This window comes from Physeter macrocephalus, chromosome 8 (genome assembly GCF_002837175.3).
Source record: "Physeter macrocephalus isolate SW-GA chromosome 8, ASM283717v5, whole genome shotgun sequence".
NCBI lineage: Eukaryota > Metazoa > Chordata > Mammalia > Artiodactyla > Physeteridae > Physeter > Physeter macrocephalus.
In genome coordinates, this window is record NC_041221.1 from 84,061,481 (window position 1) to 84,083,220 (window position 21,740).

The following is a 21,740-nucleotide window of genomic DNA, read 5'->3' on the forward strand; positions in this document are numbered from 1 at the left end:
ATATAATGGGCATCTTTTCATTTCATTAAATCCTCTTTTACATAGTTTTTAATACCTGCATGTTACACTGTTGTATGTGTATGTCAAAAATATTTTAAATAATTACCCATTTTTTGATATTTAAGTATATTTGTATTGTTTTACTAATAAAAAACATTATTACATAGCTTTAGGTAAATATTTTCTCCAGCTAGATTCTACAACGTGAGGTTACTAAATTAAGATGTATATCCACAGAGTTGTGCAGCCATCACCGCTATCTAAGTCTAAAACATTTCATCACCCCTAAAAGAAACCTGTACTCATTAGTAGTCACTCCCCCTCCCCCCCTCCCCATTCTCTGGCAAGTATTAATCTACTTTTTGTCTATGTGGATTTATCTATTCCAGACATTTCATGTTAATGGAATCATACACTATATGGTCCTTTAATGACTGGCTACTTTCACTGAGCATAATTTCAAGGTTCACCCATTCTGTAGCATGTATCAGTACTTCATTCTTTTTATGGCTGAATAATAATCCATTGTATAGATTCACCACATGTTGTTTATCCATTCAGCAGTTGACGGATATTTGGGTTATTTTTTCACTTTTTGGCTCTAGTGAATAATGCTGCTATAAACATCCATATACAAGTTTTTACGTGAACATATTATACACCTAGCAATGGAATTGCAGTTCACCAGTTTATATTTCTACCAGTGATGCATGAGGGTTCCAACTTCTCCATGTCCTCACTAGCACCTGTTATTGTCTTTTTAATTATATCCTCCCTAAGTGGGAGTGAAGTGGTATCTCATTTTGTTTTTTATTTGCCTTTCCCTAATGACTAATGATGTTGAGCATCCTTTCATGTGCTTATTGGTCATTTACATATATTCTTGGAAAAAATCTCTCTTCAAATCCTTCGCCCATTTTTAATTTTTTTAAGTGTTGTAAGATTTATATACTCTAGATACCATATCCTTACTAGATATATGATTTGCAAAATTTCTCCCAATCTGTGTGTTGTCTTTACATTTTCTTGATATTGTCCTTTGAAGAAAAGTTTTAATTTTGATGAAGTCCAAGTTATCTATTTTTTATTGGTTGCTTGTGCTTTGGTGTCATGTCTAAGAAAACATTGCGTATTCTAAGTTCATGAATATTAATTTCTATGTTTTCTTATAAGAGTTCTATTTTAGCTTTTATGTTTAGGCCTTTGCTCTATATTGAATTAATTTTTGCGTCTGATATGAGGTAGAGGTCCAACTTAATTCTTCTGTATGTGGCTACCTAGTTGTCCCAGCATCAATTTTTAAAACAAGTATACCTTCTCCATTGGATTGTTTTGGCACTCTTGTTGAAAAGATGATACTAATTTTTAAGAACTCTTTGTATATTAAGGATACTGCTCCTTTGGTGTATGTTGAAGACATTGTCCCTCTATTTTGATTAATAGTGTTTTCTGTGTATAGAAATTGTGAACATTTATGAAACTAAATGTATTAGTATTTTCCTCAATGATTTCTTCTGCCATTATTAGATAAATATTTACTTATATTTCCCCTTAGTAGTAGTTTATGAAAATAATATAAATAGCTTTATATGGTGCTTTACGTTTATTATCATGGTAGATTCTCAGAACTACAAACACTATGAGTCAAATACTATCAATCATTCTATTTTAAAATGGATAATGAAACTCAAGGAGCAATTTGCACAATGTACATAGGTGGTCACAGTAAAATCTGAATTGGGATTTAAGCTCAGGTCTACCTAACTTCATAGTGCAAGCTCCAAAATAACTGAAATAACTTAAATTTGAACTTCATCAGCATGGATATAAAAAGTTGCCCCAATACTTTTCTAATGCGGCAACCTTATACATGATGCTCAATTCTATTTAAGGATTAGCTTCTCTTGATTAAGGGAAATATAACATTTTTAGTGTAGAATATGCTATTTCAAAAAATTTTAAACATGTTTAATAAATTTTTAATCCCCATGTAATATATTAGCTATGAAAAATCAAATTCACTGTTGTGTGTAAATTATCAATGATTTAAAAAAGAATGCTAAGTCAGTAAAAAGTAAACTATCAGTATATAAAATAAAGTTGAGGTTTTAAAAACCATAAAGTAGCCAAACAAATGTAAAATATTTAATACAATGTATCTTACCATCAATAAACTATTGAAGGTAATTTTTTAAAAGTATTTATTTATTTATTTGTTTTGGCTGTGCCGGGTCTTAGTTGCGGTACACAGGATCTTCGTTAAGCGTGCGGGATTTTTTTTTTTTTTTTTTTTTTAGTTGCAGCATGCGACTTCTTAGTTGTGGCATGGGGACTTCTTAGTTGGAGTATGCATGCGGGATCTAGTTCCCCGACCAGGGATCGAACCCGGGCCCCCTGCTTTGGGAGCTCGGAGTCTTACCTACTGGATCACCAGGGAAGTCCCTTGAAGGTGATTTTTTTTTTTTTTCATAGAATTGATTCCTTCTGTCTTCAATCTCCTTCCATACTCCCCCTTGAAGTAAGTTTCTAATTCCTGTTACGCTTTGTATCTCAGCCCACAGGCAAAGGTTTTACAGAACCCAAATGTAAAGATCTGGCTTTATAAGTAAAGGTCCAGTTTGTCTGCATCTCCCTTCCACTTTTCACTTGGCTGTTTAACCAGTTAGTAAACCACCTAGGGCAGATAATCTTGACGGAGATTATTTTTTATCAAGTGTGAGTGTCCAAAAACTGTTTTGGTGACCTTATATGGTGACGACTATTATTAGGGTATCTTACATAGAGCCTGTTCATGCTGAATGACGAGCACTTTTCTGGTTGTCCTTAAGGAGCATATATACAGTTCAAATTGTAAAATTTATTTATTGACTGATTGATTGGCTGCATTGGGTCTTCATTGCTGCACGCGGGCTTTTCTCTAGTTGTGGCCAGAGGGGGCTACTCTTTTGTTGCGGTGCGCGGGCTTCTCGTTGCAGTGGCTTTTCTTGTTGTGGAGCACGGGCTCTAGGCACGCGGGCTTCAGTAGTTGTGGCTCGTGGGCTTAGTTGCTCCGCAGCATGTGGGATCTTCCCAGACCAGGGATTGATCCTGTGTCCCCTGCATTGGCAGGTGGATTCTTAACCACTGAGCAACCAGGGAAGTCTGAAATTGTAAATTATCAAGGCCCAGGATGCCTTTGTTTTACTTCAAGGAGAAATCGTATGGGCTGTGTAGAGAGTTGCTCTGCTCCTGGGCATTCTTCCTTAATCAAAGGCTCATAGGCATGACACAGAGCACGAGTGCAATTACATCAAAATCTCAACTTCACAGGAAGTCAGTACACTGTAAGGCATTTTTGTGTATGCTTAGGTAATTTTCAATTATATGTCAGGGCACAGATGAAGGGAAGTGTTTTTGAATTCATTCAAAATTAAGTTTCCTATACTGTTCACGCATGCACCAAAAATTCAGATTTGTGATTCATGGGAACATTCTGTTACATAAATGAAAAGTGTAAACAAAGAAAGAACTGATTCCCAATATATTTAATATTAAATCAATCCTGTTCCATAGTTTGGGATAATAGGTTTAATTAACAATCGATTAAAATGTTGGTAATAATAGGAGCATAATTCAGGCTACACTTCTACTTTAACATCAAGAGCAGAACACTGGAATTCTCCTGTTGGTAGGTTGAAACAAATGCTTTATTTAAAATCTACTGCTGTACTGTGTAGAAACCAAGAGGTTTTTAAAAGTGGGAGGCCTGGCATTCGAGGTATTGCAGATGTCTCATCTCTGAATGACCCTCTTGCCTTCCATCAGTCTGAGGTGACAGCTGCTGTCCTATGGCAAATCCATTACCTTTCAGAATTTACTATTATTATTATTATTTAGGAGTCACAGATTTTTCACTTCTCATCCTTAGCATGGATACTGCAATACTGGTGCAGGCAAGGAGGATTAGAGTAGAGGGAAGCATTTTTTCAAAGAATGTACAGTAATACGAATTAATGTCACATTTTGCTTTATACCAATTACAGTAAATTGGTATTTTCTTTTACTATTTAGATCTCATATTCTTCAACATAGTTTATCTTTGGGAAATTAGTGCATTACCACTAATCATAACTATTAGACAAGCTTGGTTTCAGTTTTTGATATCCTAACAGTTGAAGGATATAGATATTCAATGACGGTACAATGCTGTTTTCCTTCTGCTATCTGAAGATTAATTTGAAACAGTAACAATACGTAATGAAGTGAAGTTAATAAAAGAGTGCAGATGATCAATGCCTTCTGTTTTCAAAAGAAAGGTTTTCAAGTCTGCATTGACATTTATTTTCCATTTCTCTGGTGCACTGGCTATTTGTTTAATAAAAGGAGACCTTTCCAGTGACAAGGACATTATCTTACTCATTTCAGTAATTCTGTGACCACTATCAATCAAGAGGTTTGCTTTCAAGTCACGTTAATATAAATGAAGTTCTTCCTTTCAGAGCTTCCAGACTCAAAGCCCGCAAGGGCCATAAAGCCTAATACTAAGAGTAGTTGAAATGTGGCTTAGAAGCTGCAAGAAATAAAATGATCTGCAGCGTTTGGAATGATGTGCCCAAAATAACAAAATTTTACAGAACATAACAGTGTTTTGCATTTAGAATGAAATTGCTCAGCTATAAACTGGGGAAGGTATTAAACTTATTCAATGTAACTTCACAGGGCAAAACGAGAACACGTGGATGGAAGTTAAGGAAGCCAGTTTTGTACAATGTCGGGCAGAACTTTTCGGTAAGTCCTCTGAAAGTGAAATGAATTGCCCTGTGAAATACTAGTGCTTTCTGCCGCTGCAGGTGTTGAAGCAGATCAACAAACATCTGTCAATTATACTACACAAGGGATTCCTAGAGTGGGTGGAACATTGGAACAGATTTGGTTCTTTGAACTCCAATTCCCAATCTAACCTTTCAGGTCAGAACTCTTTAGGACATCAGATGGATAAACAATCTGCTAACAAGAAAGACATTTCAACAATTAAATACAGTATAACACATAGAAAGTGTGCTAAGTAATGGTGATACAAATAAAATATTAAGAAAGAATTAGAGAAAAGTGAATTCCAGCTAGCAGTACAATGTAAAATTGCTTGGAGGAAGTGTTATATGAAGGATCCTAGCAGGAGTCGTATTTCAGGTGGGAGGGATAACGTGGTAATGGTTGCCCACATGAAAGGAGGGCATGAGCAAAGAATTAGAAGAGTGGAACTCCATGAATGTCTGGTAAGAGAAAAGAAATATTCTGGAGCTTTTAATTATCAGAATCTTTGTGATACATTTGTATTTACTTTGGCTGCCAAGACCTGTCTTTCAATGCCTTAAACAAATAGTTATAACATTGTAAAATATCTGGCATACATAAAAAAGAATGAAATAATGCCATTTGCAGCAACATGGATGGACCTAGAGATGATCATACTAAGTGAGTCAGAAAGAGAAAGACAAATACCATATGATATCACTTATACGTGGAATCTAAAATATGACACAAATGAACTTATCTATAAACCAGACTCCCAGACATAGAGAACAGACTTGTTGTTGCCAAGGGGGAGGGAGGGGGTGGGGGAGGGAAGGACTGGGAGTTTGAGATTAGCAGATGCAAACTATTATATACAGGATGGCTAAACAACAAGGTCCTACAGTGTAGCACAGGGAGCTATATTCAATATCCTGGGATAAACCATAATGGAAAAGAATATGAAAAAGCATATATATATATGTATAACTGAATCACTTTGCTATAATATACATAAGCCCCTCATACAAACCTTCAAGTTGTGAACTTTCAAATATGAGAACATACGTTTGCATGTCCAATCATGTAAGTTAGTTCATGTGTCTGGCGTACATTGTCACATGTGTGCATCCTCTACAAGTGGTTGTGCTTTTGTGTACTTTACTGTACAGTACTGTATAGAGTACAGGAGTACAGTGTCTTTATTTTAAGCCCAGGATGTCCGGAAGCAAGTGTAAAAGCAGCGGTGATGTAGCTAGTACTACTGTACTTTTCAAGGTAATGTACTGTGAGATTAAAAATGTTTCTTTATTTTTTGTGTTTGTTTGTTAAGTATTATTTGTGTGAAAAGTATTATAAACCTATTACAGTACAGTACTATACAGCCAATTGTGTTGGTTAGGTACCTAGGCTAACTTTGTTGGACTTATGAACAAATGGGACTTATGAATGTGCTCTCGGAATGGAACTTGTTTGTATGTAGGGGACTTACTGTATATATATATATATATATATATATATATATATATATACACATACACATAGATATAGGTATATATATGTGTATATATATATATGTTGCCGGCATAAATCATCAACTTCTCAATCATATTTATTTCTTTGTAATCTAAAATAATCTTAGTGATAAAGATAGACAGGAGACTCCCAAATTGCTTCCAGAATTTTCCTAGATAGCAATAGGACTGTACAGCATCTGAGCACAGATTGCAGGAACTGAGTCACTACTAAGATTTATCTCAGTGCAGCTCCTTTGGGGAACCAGCCACACTGCTGTCCCTCTAGGCTTGAAGACTTTGCTCTCAGAGAAAGTAGGCTGACTCGATAAGATCCACCCAGAAGACGATCAAGCCAACCCACTGATTTTTTGGCATTTTCCTAAAGTGAAAAGAAAAGCAAAATTTCCAACTAGCTAATTTTGCTATTTGTTAGTCTATCTGAAGTCTTTTGTTTCTGGAAGGTTTTAACATTCTCTTTGTTTTTGTCAGCAGTTTTTCTATATCATGCCTGGCTGTGAGTTTTTCATTTTTTTATTTTCTGGTTTTTATCTGGTTGGGCTTTATAGTGGTCCTTGAATCCCTGACATGGACAGTCACAAGCTATTATTTCTAAGAGATTGTTTCTGCCCCACTTGCTGACTCTCCTGCTGGGACACCAGTGTCTATACCCCACATACCTTTTACTTTTTTTCCCCTCCAGTATCTTTCATCCTTTTTCTATCAGGTTTCAGTCTGGTTATTTTTTCAGAACTATTTTCCAGTTTACTAATCATCTCCTCAATGTATCTAAACTTTTCATAAACTCATGTATTGAGTTCTTAATTTTGGTTATTACATTTTCTCAGTTCTAGAGTTTCCATTTGAATCATATTTTTGTAGTCTCCAGTTCTTTGCTAAATTTCTTAGGACCCAGTTTCTTAAACATAAAATCTGCATCTGATAACTCTGATATTTACAGCTATTGATCTGTTTCTACTGTTTTAATTTTTCTGGTCATTTGATCCTGTCAGCTGGGATGCCGGGTCACTTTAGATGAGAGATGAGGCTGGAAAGGTAAGCTAGAGCTGGTCACTGAGAAGCCTGCCAATCCTATTAAAGAAGTTGGACTTAATTTTCACAGCAATAGAAAGGCATTGAAGGGATTTAAGCAGGCAAGTCTTTTCCGTTTACACTTCAGAAAGTGTGAGAGAATGTGGGAGAATGCATTAGAAAGCAGTAAGACTTTCTAATCTAAGCAGTAAGACACAGAGACCAATGGGTAAGGTTTACAGGAATTTGAGAAGAGAGGGTGGTAATTAGGGGTTTATTAAGGATTATGCTAATGGAGATAAAAAGGGTGTATATATCTAAGAGATATTTATGGGCTAGAGTCTACATGATGATTCCCATGTTTCTGGTTTTTGGAAACTGAGTGAAGAGAAGATGGTGCCATTTACTAAACTAGATAAAATTGGGGGAAGTTCAAATTCAGGAGAAAGAAAAGGAGTTGATTTGGGACCTGTGGAGTTTGAGATGTTAAGGTGACTTCCTAGTTGTGAGATGTTTGTGGTCCGGACACTCGGGAGAAAATTCTGGGCGAGATATAAAGCTCTGGGAGTCATCTGCACACAGGTGAGAGTGGTGTAATGCAGAGGAGTAGCTGGAAGAGCACAGGTAGGGTGAGGTGTCCTGGGTGGAAGCTGTTAGAGTACAGAGCTGCCAAGGGGCAGGCGGGCTCTTGGAAGCCTGAAACAGACTGAGATGGAGTCAGCAAAGAAGTCTGTGGCAACTAGGGGAGTGGCTGTCACAGAAGCCAAGGGTGGAGATTGTTGTGAAGGGAACGTGGTCACCAGCATGAAATACCACTCAGCAAACATACTGTAAACAAATCATTGGTGACCCTGGTGAGGAGCGTTCCACTGGAGTGCAAGGAGAAAGCACGTTGCCGGTGGGCTGAGGAGTGGATGGGTGAAGGGGTGGAGAGTGAGCACACGGTGCTCCTTGCCCTCAGGGTGAAGTCTGGCTCTGAGGGGAAGGAGAAAGCGGCGCAGATAGAATGTATGTGAGGTTAGGGAATGTTTTATAATTTTCGGCCCAGAAGATTTGACCATGATCAAATGCCAATAGGAGGAAATTACCAGAGTGGGACAGGGTGAAGAATACATGAGAGAAAAAGCCTCATTAATAGCGAATCTCTTTGAAAAGACTGGAGGATTCGGGATCTAGAACTCAGGGGGCAATGTCTGCCTGAGACGCTTAGAGGCAAAGCTTGTTTGCCTCTGTTGTTGTTTTTCCTAACAGAAGGGAAAAGAAGGTTGTGTTAGGGACTAGTTTTGGTGGCAGGACAAAGAGAGGGTTCTTTACAGATGGTTTCTCTTTTTAGCAGGATTAGGGAGGCTTGGATGTCTGCTGCAGGAAGTTGGAGAAGCAAAAACTTTCAAGCAATGTGGTAGAATGGCCACATAGCATTAAAGATCCAGCTGAAATCAGATACCATGAAGTTGTGCACTGGCCCCATGCTGCAGGGTGATGACTTCTCCCAGCAGTTGCCAGCAGTTTGGAGCAGCTGTGGAGGAAAGGGACTGTTAGATGTACCCTGAAAAAGGATTTGGGCCTGCTGGGTCCCTCTGCAGACAACAGGACAAGGCTAATGAGAATGTTGACAAGTGTGATGGACAGTGGAGATGAAAGGGAGCAAGTAGGTAGAAGGAAGTCTGAGATGGAGGTTCCAGGTCTGTTCGATGAAACAGTAGTCTGTGACTCCACATTTTCTAGTTTGGGTGATTGGGATTATGATGATTTTTAACTTATATATAAGAAGACTGGTTTGCTTGAGACAGTCTTGGTTTATACCTGTTTTGCTGGAGTAATTAGGCACCCCATTTCATTTCACTTTCGAAAGTGTCCTGGTTTGGATAATAAATGAAATGTCTTGGTATCTATATAGAGATGACATGGACCAGGCTTGGTAGAAGGGAGATAATGAGTTTAATTTTGGACATGTTGGGTTCAAGGAGTTTATAGGAAATTCAGGTTAAAAGGTTAAGTAGACCAAACATACAGGCAGATACAACCTATACTCACCCATAAAACATAAATTAATACAGTACCAAATGACTTATAATTTAGTGATTATCTCGAGGGATTTACTAATTTGCAGATAATACATTAAACTCCTAGAAAATATTTGCATTAAATACTTGAGGGCCCTTTCTTGGTATTAAAATATGTGGCGTTTCTGAGTGAAATGGAAAATATTAATCATGTGAGGAATCATTGTAACATTGACAAAATTGTCGATCGGTTACATCAATGGACTGAGTTAAATTGGGTCATATCTCAAAACATCACAAGGTGGCAGCACAACTACAATAGGACATATAATTAAGCGAAAAGATCCTTTTCAGATATTCTGTAGTTAGAATATTTAAGAGTTTATAGCCATTGTACATTATATAAATTTTTCTAAATGTATTCTCTTTCATTTAAAAACAATTAATTTGTTTTATCATTATTGCCAACTTGAAGATGTGAAAATTAAAAAGTTTTATTTTCAAACGTACATTATATTTAAATATTTTCAATAGACTAAAACACATAAGACACATCACTGATAGACACTCATGGCATTCTTAAGATAGCTATTAGTATCCAGGGTATATCATACAGTAGTTATAAATGTTTTATAAATTTGCATTTGATTGGTATATTGTAGTTAGATTTTTTTTTTTTTTTTTTTTTTTTTTTTTCGGTACGCGGGGGTCTCACTGTTTTGGCCTCCTCCGTTGACTGCTGTGGCCTCTCCCGTTGAGGAGCACAGGCTCTGGACGCGCAGGCTCAGCGGCCATGGCTCACGGGCCCAGCCGCTCCGCGGCATGTGGGATCTTCCCGGACCGGGGCACGAACCCGTGTCCCCTGCATCGGCAGGCGGACTCTCAACCACTGCACGACCAGGGAAGCCCAGATAATTTTATTTACAGTATCTTTTTAATGCATTTATCTCACTCGTGAACATTCACTCAGTAACTTCATTTGTTGGCCTTTACAAGGGGAGTATTCAGAAGTCTCATGAAGAAATTCTTGTTTGCCATATTTTGGCTTTAGTAACACAAATGTGGGAGGTGGGTAGGGTTATCTGGTTTAGCCAATGGAAAATACAGGATACCGGTTAAATTTGAACTTCAGATAAACAACAAATAATCTCTTTAGTATAAGAATGTACCGTGCAATATTTGGGACATACTTATACTAAAAATTACTCAATTCTTCAATATAGTTTACATGGTAACCCAAGTAGGGGGCAACAGGAGGGAGAAGAACTAGGGGGAAAAAAAAAAAGCAAGTTGCAGAGAAATCCGGGATTCTAGGCTCCAAATCTGACCTAAGATTTAGAGGTCTTCAGAACCAAGGAACCAGAAAAAGAATTATAAATGGACTTGAACTAGGCTACATTCTGTGGCGAACTCATTTATATGTTAAGCTAAACAACATGGGCTAAGATTAATCAAGTACTGTGGTGAATTACTATCTACGCCACACATTGATTACTGATTTTCAAACAACAAAATGCAACAACATATATTTAAAGCTAGCTCAGTTTTGGACAAAATTGAATAAATAACTGCAATTCAGACATTTTGGGGGCTTACCCATGCTCAGGGTTATCATTATGAAAATCTGTCACTAGAGCCTGAAGGCTCGGAAATGCCATTTTAATTTCATTTAATTCAACAAACATGTCTGGCACCTTCTATGTGCAGAGGACTGACTAAGACTGTGAGAGATAAGAATTAATAAAACATTGATGTTATTCATCTTGGTGGACATTTATTGTTGATAAAATGAAAGTTAAAATCATATATAAATAATGGCAAACTCATTCTTACCAATTTTTTCCTGGGTTTTAGTCCTTGGTCAACTGTTTCTCCCTTTGTTCTTCCTTGGAATGAACTCCTTTCTCTTCCATATGATTTGCAACTACCATTTTAATACTAAAGACTTCCAAATATCTATTCCAGCCATGACTTCTCCCATGTATCTAAGTATGTACGTTTAACTAATACGAGTTCTCGGCTGTCCCATGGGCACTTCCTATATTAGACTCACTGTTCTCTCCAGAAACTTTTATTCTTCCTTTACTCCCAATCTTAGTCAATTGCAGCCCTCTTCATGTTATCATCTGCCCTTGAAACATTCACACGATCCTCAAATTCTCTCCCCCATCCAGTGTATCCTTATTAGATCGTGCCTATACTGTTCCATGTCCTTTCTAAACCCATTTCCTTCCTCCAGTCTCAATTTCCTTACATTTAGAGATTTATTAAAATTATCAATTAATTTTATTTACATTATTAATTTTATACCAATAATTATTTTTTAATCTGAGAAGAGTTTATGAATGTAATGACATTGAAAGATAAGAAGAAGACTGATAAGGAAACAAAGGCAGAGTCAGGGAATGGCCTGGGGTTGGGAGGTGTTCAGACATCTGAAATATAGGCACTTGGAAGAGAAGGCGGGGAGACCCCTCAAGCCTCAAGTTCGGCACGGTACTAGGCAGGCACTGATGGAAACAACAGGAAGCATTTATAGGGCATTTACTGAATGTCAGGCACTCATATCCCCCAGCTAGGTGACTGATGCAGGTCAAAGATCACTGTTCTCTAAGCTGCAGGGAAGTAGGGGAAGGAAACCAAGTCTCTCAATCTGGGTCATTAGTCCTAGCAATTTAAAAAGTGATGAACACATCTTTACATTACAGGAGCATCTTACAGGAGCATCAGTGGTGGCATAATCAAAGGAGTATAATCAAAGAAAACATAAATAAATCTGAAACAACTAATAACGTGATTATCCGTATGCCCTATGTCAAATATAAAATAGGAAAATATTTAAACAAATGACTCTGATCATTTGTTTAAAAAGCCAAGGCAAATTTTCACTGTTTTGGTTTTTTTTTCCTCCAGTTAGTTTTCCAGAATCTGTAGTTAGCATTGATGTTGAAATTTCTCTGCAACCGATTGGAAAGTACCTGAGCACACATTTAAAAAAGATGCTGGCTTTGACCCATATTTTCAACATGATGGCTAATTCCTGTGCTTGTCCTATGCATATCCCTGTCTTCCTCCTTCAAAACCTTGACTTAGAGGGGTTCTGGACTGAATATGTGGATTCTCACTGCTCCGTCTATCTATTTGGGGTGACATAAGGGCTCAAACAATAGAACATAAGAAGCTATAGGTGTTCTACCTGTCCAGGGGCAGCCACCCAAGCATGGTAATAAAGGGCTGAGAGGACCCAAGCAAAGAGAACAGGAGGGTTCAAAGGGATGGGCCGGGATGCCCCTTGGGGTTGGGGAGGGAGACTGTGTCTGGGCAAAGCACTGGGGGGAGGGTGGAAGGACAGGTTGATCAGGCCGTGGGTTAGCAGGACCCAAGGTCCTGCACATTTCTAGAAACAGGCCTTGAGGGAATCTCTGTGGCCTCACAAATGGAATGGGGATAACAGATTGAAGACCATGGAGGACTAAATCGGCTTAATTATACACTGTGGTGTAAGGATGGGAAGGCCCCCAGATGCTTGAAATTCTTTTCACAGAAAACAAAACATTTACTTTACAGAGATAAAAGGCTTGAAATGTAAATGCATGAGTGAAACTCATTCACACTTGGGTGTAATCAGTCAGTCAAGAAATCAATAAACAGAGAAGTATCAGATTCTTGGGGTAGGGAGCGGAGAGCAGGGGTCTCAGTTTAAGAGGTGGGGCGGGGGTTGGTGGAGAGTTTGGCTAAGTGCCACGGAAAGAGACCCAGGATACTAGGAAGGCCAGCTTCACCTACTTGGCACATTTTACTAGTGATTCATGAGGTGCGTCCATCTGTCTTCTCCACTGGCTTGTGAACTCCTTGAGCCAGTGACTCTGTAACACCTAGCATGGAGCCTGGTGCAAATGGTAAGCACGAAATCTCTGTGCTCAGGCTGAATTTTAGTTCCCAACTGGTGGACAGCAACTGTGTGCAAATGAATTTTTGCTTTTCCTGCCCATCCAAATAGACAGATTATTGGAACCCTTGCCCTCCTGGGGTTTTGGAGTGTCAGAGCTGCCCTCTCAGGCCCATCTGTGCCCACACAACCAAGAAACAAAGCTCTTACTCACTCAGCTAGGAGATGGCAAACAAGGGAAAATGATACTCACTCAGCTAGGAGATGGCAAACAAGGGAAAATGATTTTAAAGATGCATGCTCAAAATTCTCCTAATACAAAAACTATGAGGCGAGAACATTTTGGTTGTTTCTGTCGCTTAAAATGTACCTCAGGATCTTGTAACATTTTCCATTCATTATCATCAATGTAGGCTTTTTGATTTTTTTAGTATCAATTTTCATGGTGTAAAGTGAAGGGCCCAGCACGCAGAGCTAGCACAGTGCCTGGCAAATAGCAAATGTTCAATAAATTTTTGTTGAATGAACAAATGAACGCATGAATGATTGATTGAGGTGATCCCCAAATTCCAAATAAGAGAGTCAAAGTGAGGAAAATTCACATCATATAGGTGGAGAGTCAGCTGAAACATTATCCATAAAACTTTGTGAAAAGTTGAGGAAAATCCAGATTTATCATAAAAATAATTGAATGTTATTAACTTAATTGGATTTTATTTAATACAGTAAATGGAATCGGAATATAGTAATCGGAATTTTGGAACCAATCAAGTAAATTGTGTTCTCTTTGGGTTAAGCAAGGTTGGCCAAAAGGGGAAATTTCTGTTGCCCTTATAAGACTGAGGACCTATCCCTGAACTTCCGTAATTTTTCTAGGTTATTTAGAAAACTCTGTGAGTTTGTTTTGTTTTGCAAATAGCCCCCTGGCTCTCTTGCAATACCCCCCTCTCAGATATCACTCCCCTATCCCCTATTGAGCTATAGAACAATTAATAGAAGCTCAAAATAGTCCAGCAACATTTGCTATTTTAAACAAACCTGTTTTTGTCTGAACATAGCTAAGAACTCTTCAGCCCCAGCAAAGCCCCCTCCAGGTCTCCACCACTGGAAAAAGCCATTATGCAGAGCTCCTGCAATACAGCCAAGAACCCAGTAGCATCAGACCATTTCAGAAAACTTGGCTGGTTCTCTCTTGTAGAGTTTGCTCTTCTCTAGTGTCAAGTCGCCTGAAACTGTTAAAACTTCTTGTAACGGTTTTCCAATTCATGACGAAATTTCTACTTTGAGGACCTCTGACTTTTAGGCAATCTCTCACTAAAATGAATCTATGATTCACGCTAAATCACAGGATGATCAGATGAAATCGTTAACAGAATGCTGTGTTTCTGGTGGATAATAACTCATTGGAAATAAGAATTAAGATGATATGCTTTATTTTACATGATTGTTGATGTTGATGCCAGCCATTACCTCCGATCAAGTCAGGCTATAATTTTGTGGCATTAATGAAGAAAGACTTAATGAGCAGCTCTCCTTTCACAGCGTAGGTCTCGCTGTTGTACACAAAACCAAAGTCCCCTCAACAGGAAGGTTGCATTCCACACGAGCAGGCCTAACTCGATTTGTGCATTACACCTTCAGAGCTCAGCAAGCAACAAATTAATCATTTTTTTTTCCCCAACTGAGGCATTTTTCCTTCCAATCTGAATTTCAGAACTTGTCTTGATTAAGGCTGAAGTGCTGAACACTGTTGCCATTAAGTCACGTATCTTGCAAAGAACCAATTGGAGTAATAATTCATATATCTCCCAGAGAAAAGTTTTTCAAAAGTCTCTGTGCAATATTTTGATGGATTAATCTCCTATGATATCCTGATGCTTTTAATTAATTTATTTATTTATTTATGGCTGTGTTGGGTCTTCGTTGCTGTGCGGGCTTTCTCTAGTTGCCGCAAGCAGGGGCTACTCTTAGCTGCGGTGCGCGGGCTTCTCATTGTTGTGTCTTCTCTTGTTGCGGAGCACAGGCTCTAGGCAAACAGGCTTCAGTAGTTGTGGCACATTGGCTCAGTAGTTGTGGTTCGTGGGCTCAGTAGTTGTGGCTCTCGGGCTCGAGAGCATAGGCTCAGTAGTTGTGGTGCACGGGCTTAGTTGCTCCGCGGCATGTGGAATCTTCCAGGACCAGGGCTCGAGCCTGTGTCCCCTGCATTGGCAGGCAGATTCTTAACCACTGCACCACCAGGGAAGCCCCTGATGCTTTTTTCCAACAGTGGCTTTCCTTGTAATTGTTCTTGCTTAAGATTTTTTTCTATCATGTTGACTTAGAAGCAATGTTCCTGCTTCAAAACTACATATGAACAACAGGTATAGATGAAGTTGTTCTACATGCTGATCATTAGTGTCTGAGAGCAATATTCTGTAAAACATACCTCACTACCCAAAAGCAATTTTTACTCTTATCCTTTTGCATTTAGTGAAAAAAAAATCTAAAGAATATGTAATAATATGTGCTAGTATCAGTGTGCTAACCTTTTAAGCTAATCATTAGTTACCCACTTAAAATCAGTAACAGTAAACTTTACAGAAATTTATTTCCATTTGAGAAAGTGATTCAAGATTCAAACTCTCCCCACCCTTTTTTAAGCTAGGTCATGACGTCTCTGCCAAAAACCAATCCTGTATTAGAAGCGAGTTACGGTTATTAAACTGTATCCTCATGGAGGCAGAAAGTTGATGGTAAATTACCCAGTAAAGAGTAAACTGATTTTAAATGCAACTACCGGGAATTTAATCAACCGTTAAGTGATGCCTTGATTTTTAAATTATACAAAAGTCAGCTGCTGTATTTTCTACTCTGAGCACCTACCCCAACGTCTGGCCTGCAGTTAGTGTTCAATGACAGCAAAATAGAAATCTCAGAATTTTTTACTAAGAGGCTGGTGAGAAAGCTTTCTTTGACTTGTCCACTAGGTGGCACATAGGGACCGTGCTTCACACGTGGAACCGTCACAGACCCTCCCATTCGCAGTGTAAATAAAGAGCTGCATTATTAATTTATACCATCGCGTCCACTCTACACCTAATATTTGTTTAACCAGCTGTTTCCTCTAATCCTCCTTAAACACTATTGATTAAAATCCTAAGAATATTCAGGTTTCCATTCCAGTTTTTCCCCAACAGTATATCGTTACCTTTGAATAACAGACTAAATACATTTAAATACCATAGGCTAAGAACTAGGGTTACTAATAAGGAATACAGGAGGTCGGAAAATTAACTAAAAGTAACAGAAGACTATAATGTAAAGGTTATTTTCAAATTTGCTCTGCATTTTGCTGGAATTTTAACTGCTGGAATACCATTATTAAAAAAAAATGTAACCTGGAAAATAAAACATGCATGGGGCAAAAAGAAATGAAAAGAAAACCATTTCTGAAAAAGGGAGTTATTTTCTGAATATGCCTCTTGTTCATCTTTACAAAGATGAAGTGTTGTGCTACCTTAAGATTCAAAGACTTCTTCAACTACTCAGAAAATACCAACATTCCACATCCAAGATGCTAAAAGGCAGGACTGTTAAGTAGACCATCTATTCATAAAGCATCTTTCTGAGTTCGCCGAATGTATTTATCCTGGATGTGTTACCAGCTCCCAAAGGAAGGAAAAGGAAGTGAAACCACTAGGGATATAATGAATCGATTCTTCTCTGTGCAAGTATCTTCAGTTCTTCTAAATTACAGTGTCAGTCATTCCTCTGAGAGACAGGGCCTAGCTGACAATAAATGGCTCACTTTATAAGAACATGATGTTCTCCTCTTGCTTGTTTCTCACAGAAAGCCCAAGCCCACTGAACACTCCTCTTTGGGATACTGGCCTCTAGGTTCATTCACTTTGGAGACCAGTGGTCTGGAGGTTGTTGGGTTTCTCTTGATCATTAAGTTACATTTAAACAAAATTACTTCTTATCTAGTTTTCCCATTTTTAAGCTGTTTTCAATTTCCTGAAGAGATTACCAAAACATGTAGTTATTCTCTTAGCTTAAAAATTAAATTATTAAGAACATATAGTCCCAAAGTGTCTAAAGGCTAAAGCTTAAATACTCAACCAGCATTTGGCCTACATTCTATTTTACTGAATGAAAGAAAAACTTCTTTATTCATAAAAATATATGGAACTGAAGTTAAAAACTGGTGTAAGGATTAAGAAATATCACACTAAAAGTTACCCAAAGAGAACTACTATGATGTATTTTTGGTGGAACAATATTCCCATTTTATGATTCCATTAAAATATCTAAGTCACTAAAGTGTGTATAAAATGACTGCAAATTTAGTACACTAAAATAATCAAATAGAAATGGTTACCAGAAACTACATTTGTAATGAATAAATATTACATTGCATTCAGAAATTAATTCACAGGCTTTATTTCTTAAGAACCATTAACTTCCAAGAGGTATGTTTGATTTTATGACATCACGCTGGAATGTGTACAGGAACACTTTCCACCCTAAAAACTCCCAAATGTATTGGCTACTTTGTGTATTTTTCCAGGGATAAATGAAAATAAAATAACTTATGTTCAAAATAATAAACCATCTTATCTGGACCACAACAGTCATAGTCAATGGAAGAGAACAACTTCATTTCAAACCAAAGGAGTTCAGATTTGTTTAGGATGGTAAATAAACAGTCTCAACACAAATAATTCCTTTAAGCAAATTTTAAAAGTAATCTTACCAACCATGACTTTAAAAATCTTTTTTTTAGTGCATGAATATTATCTACCAACATCATTCTATATATGAAAAGCATCATAATTCTATGATCTTAATTTCACAATTAAGTTGAGAAGAGTGGACCAAAACTGGTAACATCTCAAAGATTACCAATCTAACAGGTATTACCTATGATTACAGTAACTTTCTTTTTCACATAAACTTACATATTCTCTAAAAGAAAACTCATACATGTGGAATGGACATTCCCATTCCTCAGCATTTTCTTCAGTCTATACTATCCTTTTTTTCAGGTGTTATAAAAATGTTTGTTGAAATACAGATGGAAAAGCTGCCACTTGGAAACCATGCATCTACCAGATTTATAGTAGCACTAGAAAAAGCTGGGATACTGGACTTAATTCTTGCCCCAGTCGAGACTGAGCTTGTTTACTGCAGTACAGTATTTTATCTGACAATATGCATCTTAAAAAAAAGTTGAGATGTCATGTTAAACTCAAAAGAAAATTAAAATAAAAGTTATTTTAATGTTTACATATATCATGATATGCATTGCTCTCTGAAATCTTAAAGGTATCAAGGTTTGACAGAAAGAGTAAAAAAATTATGGAAGTTTTACCTTGTCCTAAAATCCAGAAGTTCAGATGCTCTCAAGTCCTGCTGAAGTTGGAGCCTGGAGATGAAGTGAAGCTAGGGCTCTTTCCCCTCACCTTAAGTTTGTCTCTGGGTAAGTGTGTGTGCTTGTGTGAGTGTGTGTGTGTGTGTGTGTGTGTGTGTGTGCCTGCGCCGCGCAGAATGTCTCTTTGTGGCGCTGGATGGCAGAGGTCCTGGTCCTGGGAAGAAGGAGGCACTTTCTCACCAAGAGCAGAAGAAAAGCAAAGCAGCGTCACCAGGAAAGTTCTCCTCCCAGATCCCCTAATTACAGCCTAACGTGCACTTCATGCAAACTTCAGGGAGGAAAGGAGGGGCAGCTCAGTGCCCAGACCTTGTGAAACAGCAGCCTGTTAGATGACTTTGCCCTTTGCTCCGATCCCCGACTAACCTGCTCCTCGGGGGTTCAGGCAAAGCGGTAGCTAAGACCACAAGCCCCCCACTCACAGCACACCTCCTGGATCTGTCCAGAGGGGATGGGGCAAGGGGCTTGTGGAATGATCGTGGGGCAGCGGGTTGAGGCAGACAAGCGAGGACAGTGGATTTTCATTTTGCTTTTTAGCCTCTGCTTAAAAGGAAAATCCAAAGGTAGGAGAGGTCCTCGCTTTCCCGCCTCCCTCTCCCCAAAGTAGATCCAGGGTAACCAAGTAGAAAGGTAATTATGACAACAGCGGATAAAGCTTCCTAAACTTGAGGTACCCTTTCACCCAAATTGCCAGAAGTATGCTTTCTTGTTTACTGGACTCAGTATTGATACTGAGTTTGAATCTCCGTTAACAAACAAACAACTGCTGTCGTATCCCTGGATGACAGAGCTCAGAGAACCTAGATTTATTTATAGAGTGAAGAATGCGAGGGACAGACAGGATGGGTGGGGTTGGCTTATGGGTCCATACCCAGGATTAGAACCAGATGGGTACAGGGCGCGCGCACACACACACACACACGCGCGCGCGCGCGCCCCTAAAATAACCACTGGGGAAGATGCTGGGACGCGCGGGAAAACGCCTCCTGAACAAATAGACATTTATTTATAACTTCTGGGAGAATATATAGGTCCATTGATTCCCGCTTTGAGTAACCAAGGGTTTTGGAGAGGAAATGGCTTCATATTTCAATAACAGAGCCACCTTTGATGGAGCCTAGGAGAGGAAAAAAAGAAACACACCGCAGGAAGCAAACGGCTGTTGCAGCCGCCGGGAGGAGGGAGCAGGGCTGGCCCGGGGATGAGGACAAGCAAACAAGCCCAGAGGCCCCTGGCCAGGGAGGAGGCGAGACGCAGGCCGGTCCGCCTGGGAGCCTCGGGTGTAGGCACCCTGGGCGCAGGGCGCTCAGGGGCGTCCAGGGAATCGGGGCTGCGCTCCCGGCTCTCGCCCTCCGGCTTGGGAGGCGCAGGCCGGGCTGCGGGCTCGTCATGTCGGCCGCCGCTCAACTGGTGCACTGGAAGGGCAGGGGAACCGGTGGGGCAGAGGTTCTGGAGAGCCCGAGGACTGATGGAGCAGGGGGTTTGGTGGGGCAGGGATACTCGTGGGGCTGATGAGCTAGTGCGGCAGGGGGACAGGTGAGGCAGGGGCGCGAGTAGGGCGGTGCGCGCGGTCTGAGCTGCGCTGGAGGCGGCGAGCGGCGCTATTGTCTTGGAGATAAAACCTAAGCAGTGTTGGCGGCTTCCTCTTAGAAGAGAGGCGGGAAAGAGGTCTTTATAAAAAAAAAAAAAAAGTCTTCTTTCCCGCTTTTCCCTGATGTATTTCACCGGTTCCTGCCCCCAGGCTCACCCTTGCCATTCGGGTCTTTGGTAAATTAACAAGTGCCTCTTGAAAAGATTTTATTCCAAAGACAAACCGGACACCCACAAAGTCTGACTGAATGAATACAGTTATATTTGAAATGAAATAATTAAAAACGAATCCTCCAGCAGGCAATTCTACACTTTTCTTGTAATTTCAAAAGCTGGGCAAGGCGCCTCTTTTCATTTTTTCTGTTTGTCCTCAAAGGGAACAGGCCGCTCTAGGCTTTGCAATTTTATGTCGTTAATTTCATAGCTATTGAGACAGCTGTTATACTGTAGGCGTCACCTTAACTGCCAATAAAAATAAGATACATCTCTGCCTTTCAACTGTGAAAAGAGTTTTTATGCTATTTCTTCTAAATGTTCAGGATGGTATGTATTTTAAGGAACATAAAGGAATTGGACTTAAGAACAAATATCCTACATTTTTTACATTAAAGCTCCACAAAGGTGGTGAAGCTGGTGGTACGTGGCTATGAAATGATATAAATATAGTTAGAATACTGATCTTGGTTCCTCAGCTTAAACACCTAATCTCTGGCAGTTGCCTGGGCAGTAAATCAGATTAGCTGGTCCATCCATCGTGGCATGTGTTTCTTATTCTGCGGTCTTCTCCATCCATATACTTATTCCAGCAGAGCATTAAGAGAATGTAATGTGTTCTCCTCAGAAATTGTTTATTAGCCACATAAAACCATCCGTTTTGCATTTTAGATCACAGTGAGTTGTACCAGAATTTTTTTTTTTTTTTTTCAGGTAAAACCATACCAATTGAGATACGCTTCCAGAGTCATCTCGTCAATCCTTCCCCGCCCCTATTTCCTATCTTCCCAGATAGGCCAGTTGCTAGTTGTGTAGTCAGGCCACCTGAGATGGCTATTCTCTTGCTCTCTGTACATCCCCTGCTGGACCAGTCCCTGCTTTACTTAAATCCTACTCACCTGAGAGATCCTCCTACAAACTTGCCTCTAGCCCCAGCTAGTGATTGTTCTAATCTTTAGGTCAGAATATCTCCACCAGGATAGCTTATTAAAGGGGTGGTGAGGGACATGCCCCTTTGCCGGTTTCCCTGGTAACTAATGAGCCAACCTGACTTCAATTCCCCCTATAAAGGGTAACCTCCCCTTCCCCCGGGAGCCAAGACTGCTGCCATGTTCTGCCCGACGCCTGCTGCACTCGATGGGGGTGCTGCTCCAGGACCTTGCTGCTGACATGTAAGATCCTCCCCTCTCCATTAAACCAGGGACCCCCATACCCTGGGCCGCGGACCGGTAGGAACTGAGCCGTGCAGCCGGAGGTGAGCGGCAGGCGAGCGAGCAAAGCTTCATCTGCTGCTCTCCATCCCCCCGCCCCGGTCTGTG

At 39.5% G+C, this 21,740-nt stretch overlaps 1 protein-coding gene across 1 annotated transcript in view; it reads right to left on the reverse strand.

Moving 5' to 3' along the window:
* The window catches only part of HAPLN1 (hyaluronan and proteoglycan link protein 1), a 73,670-nt gene extending 55,027 nt beyond the window's left edge, over positions 1 to 18,643 (reverse strand). The window contains exon 1 of the mRNA XM_007107165.2: positions 18,562 to 18,643. The gene's annotated coding sequence lies outside the window, so the exon portion shown is untranslated. The remainder of the gene's footprint in view (positions 1 to 18,561) is intronic.
* Positions 18,644 to 21,740: the final 3,097 nt, after the last annotated feature.